Here is a 4,303-nt window from a genome sequence, read left to right as displayed (position 1 = left end):
CTAGGAACTCCACTAGTCAGCCCACAAATCACGTTATGACCGTTGAGGAAGAAATGCCGTAGTCGTGATGGTAAGTGAGTTGTCTGAGGTTGCCCAAGTTTTACGTCGACGTGCAGACGAGTGCGTATGGTTTAGTACCGTAGTGTAGTGGCGGCAGGAGTTTCTTGGGAGGTGACCGAAGGACAGAGGGCTAGCGTAGTGATGTTTTAAGACCAGAGTCTGGATGTTTCGTGAGGTGGTAAACCGAGGGGGAATAGAGTGTTTTGGAAGAGTGAGAATAGTTTTTTAGGGGTGCCCAGGGAGCTAGGTGGCGTCGGCCTGAGGATTAGGTAAGGTCACCTGTGAGACGTCGAACCCCTGTCTCCGGGAAGAATCACTGTCGAGGATCCGGACGAACCTTAAGGGAGGGGGTTCTAGAGGCACTGAGACTCAGGGAGTGTCAGAAAGTCAGGGCGGAGTTTTTTGTGGTAGAAAAGTTGAGACAGGAGGGGGTAATTCGGGGGGGTGGAAGTTAGTTGAAGGAGAACTGACGGAAAAATAAAAAAATAAAATGTATATGAATGAACAAACGGACAGGAACAAACAGATGGGAGGTGAGTATAACATTTCACAGACAACTCAAACACTTTTGCAGCGGATATATTTATTTTACGTAATAATAATCAAACCATAAAAAAAAAAAAAAACAAATGCAAGTTTATAACAGGCACCCTTTTCAGTCAGTCAGACAAAAACGGATCTTTCATTATGTACAAGACGAACGAGGCGGAGACACACCTACAAACAAAAAAAAACCACGCTCAACGTATACGAACACACACTCTTGTGGCCGTGAGCTCTGTGTTTTCATCGCCTATACTAGCACCCCTGTAAAATAGGTCGCCACGAGTGACTTACTTATATCGACGTTGTGACCTTGTCTAGAATTTTAGTCCCATTGCTCATCATAGGATACTTCCATTTGTGGAGAGGTATACCACGGAATCCTGGCTCACCAAGGGTTGGACCCCCCGTCCCGGAGTCCTAACTAAACTCCTGTTTATAGCTATAAACTGAAAAAAAAAAAAAAATAATAAAAAATGTATATGACATTTCACAATTGCGTTGTGTACTAACAGTGATTTTCGGAAGCAGAGATGAGAATGGTTATTTTATATTTTTATTAACTAATTAATTAACTATGGTTAAGTTCAATCACGATAATATCCGATTTTTCGTTCTTATTTATTCAAGAAAGAAATTATATTTACCAAGAAGGACGGCATTTCAACAGGTTTGTCCGAAAAGACCTTTCGCGTAAAAATTTGGTCAGTAACCAGGTACGGAGCCAAAGCCTAATAAACAGTGTCAACAGGCTAGTCTAGCCAGAGGAGGTAAAACATCTAATAAATGCACTGAAAACTTAGGTGTAATTGTGTGTAGCCGTTTAGGCCGAATGGAAACTCGTACAAAAAATTGGTCAAATTAGGGAACACTTACCAAGGTGAGCCCGGCAGAAAATTAAATAAGCATGTCGCCTTAGGTTTAAGTAATAGGAGTCAGGTTATTGGGTAGTTTCAGTGAGGGTTATCACGAGGGGAATTAAATGCGAAAGTAGGAGGAAATGGTTTTATGAAGTAGTAAGTAGGTCATACACTGTCATCAACATCGTAAAAACTCTTTAAAATTAATGGCGACAACGTCCAAAAAGGAGAAGGTGTGGCGGTTCGTGGCGGCGGAGCCTTAAGCAAGCAAAGGTCGAGGTTTTTTAACAGCCAGTATCTTTCCGTTCTGAGGCCTCGATTCTCCGCCGGGCCTCTAATGCAGAGAGAATTTAGCTCCCGCCTACGTCCTTTGATTTGGGTGGGAGGGGACTTGGTACCCCAGCTGACTTCTCTGAGCAGTACGGACGGATGTTCGTAATCACGACTCGTTCACTGATCTTCCGTGGTGTATGAAATATTTTTTTTGTGTGAAATAATTTCAGTCCGTGGGGGTGATGTCCGAAGCACACTAAAGACATATAAAAGGAATGAAACTGGTAGCAAGCTACAATAACTAGTAACACCTCCCGTCCGTCTGCAAGATCATAATATCCGTCGATAACCTCCCTTAGTTAATTACCCGACGTGTCCAACAGCACAGGCTGATAGTGTTCATCTTAGTATTACTTTTTATACGGCCATTTCTTACATGGACAATCCTTTTGTTCGAATACGGGTATCACATCGTTATCGTTACATCAGTCAATCGAAACCAACGACACGATTGTAGTGGGTAAAATATGGTTCTTTGAAAGTATTGTCGCAACACTATACGGTTTTGTCCCAGTAAGTCTACTGTGTGTAAGTGAACCCTAACCCCTATACATACTCGGGACCGAACACACTGCAGTCGTCACTATGAAATCTACGCCGGCGACTAGTACACTCGATTGGGCCCTCTTTTGCCCTCTTATTTGAGGACACCTTCTCGTCGTGACGTCGCCAGCCATTTACGGCGACTTTGTGTAATTATTTGCTACTTGGGACCGTGAGACCTCTTTTCGATTCCACCTCTTCAGCAATAAAAAATTAGACCGAAGCCACTAATTTTCGTTGTGCTAGTAGCCTGGACTGCTCAGGCGGGGTAACAACAACACTCGCGGCAATTACGGCAAACCCCTCGTTTAGGCTCGCTACATTTGCCACTGCAATGTAACTGCGCGACGTCCGTTCGTGGTCAGCCCAGACCCGCCACACTTGTTTTCGCCCTCGTCCTAAAAATATTGCTAAGGCTCTCCCTCACATAGCTGAACTGACCAATCAGAATCTGGGTCCCGCCTGCCTCATTTGCATATGGCTCACTAGTGAACGTGTAGGGCAGGCTATATGAACTGCAACTAGTTAACTAGTGCATACATATTAAAGCTTATACGTTAACTAGTTAAGGCAAAATGTTCAATAGTTGCCGCCTCTTTTGATCTTACTAGTTAACTAGTGAGGCTCAAAATGTCTACACGTTAACTAGTGAGGTCCAAAGTGTCCACTAGATACACTAGTACAATTCTTTTTACCTTACTAGTTAACTAGTGGAGCCTCAGAGGAGTCACTAGTAAACTAGTAACACAGATTTTTTCTCACGAGTGAGGTTCTGTTGTGAACATGTTAGACTTTGACCTTACATGTTCTCATTCTTAACACTCCGTTCGATGTCTCACTATGGGATGCGCCTCATCGCGGAGCAAACAGAAAACATGTTAGATTTTGACCTTACATGTTTTTCTAACATGTAATTTGCACTAGTGAGCAACTATGCAACTAGTTAGCTATTGATTTAACATGTATCGCTTTTTCTCAGCTTGTCCTACTACAAAAAACGACCATATAGGCCTTTTGTTCATGCCCTTATTACGACAGAGACACGTTTTAAAGTGTATGTTGTTTCTTACACGACCACTAGAGGTGCTCTAGTGGTCGTGTAAGAAACAACATGCTCCCGGCCCGTTCATTGCAAACGCTCCGGAGGGACGTTTATTCACAAATAACCCTCTCTGGAAAATCCTAAATTGTGGACAACTAAAATGCCATTAAAATGCTTTTTGATTCAATTTCTGGCGAGAAGTGTATATTGTACTCTTAGAATCCACGTCCAGTCGATGTGTAGGATCTATATTTTGCTAGATATTACGAAGATGATTTGAGGTCTCGCCAGGATAACGTGTGCAGCTTCCATGTAAAGTTAGCGTGGGTGAAAACCGTTTTTCCGGTCTCAAAGTTTTCATAATAAAACCGGGTATATTCCCCTCACTGTCAAATGATTACACAGTGATATCTGCATTACTCATCCATTAAAAAAACATCAGTTTATTCTTAATTATACAATATTGATTGGTTTGAATTGTGTACAATGCTTTTGTGTTTTTAACCTTTGATTCAGAGAAACAAATAGTTTTTTCGGAGTTTAGACACTACACTAACCAGAATCCACAGCTATCGTTTGGGACTACAACATCCGCCTTGCTTTGCTTTAATCCTGTGATTAGTAATCAAGCCCTGTGATTGGATGTTGGAGTGGCAGTGCGACAAGGTTATGCTGAGCATCACAGCTCTATGAAATGGAATGGAACCATGGTCATGTAGAATAAATAATTAGTGGCGTTAATGTTTTTTTGCGTTAAAAGCGTTAACGCGTTAACTTGACAGCCCTAGTAAAAAAGTTTGGTTACGCATCTTCCTAAGCACTGTGATGTTGTTTGACAACGGTCAGAAAAGGTGATAGGCTATGGAGCTTGGGAACTTCCTGTCACAGCCATTGTGTTGCACATAAGAAGATTATATCCATC

Source organism: Notothenia coriiceps, unplaced genomic scaffold (genome assembly GCF_000735185.1).
Source record: "Notothenia coriiceps isolate Sejong01 unplaced genomic scaffold, NC01 NC01_scaffold00016290, whole genome shotgun sequence".
NCBI lineage: Eukaryota > Metazoa > Chordata > Actinopteri > Perciformes > Nototheniidae > Notothenia > Notothenia coriiceps.
Note: the sequence above shows the minus strand (reverse complement) of the source record.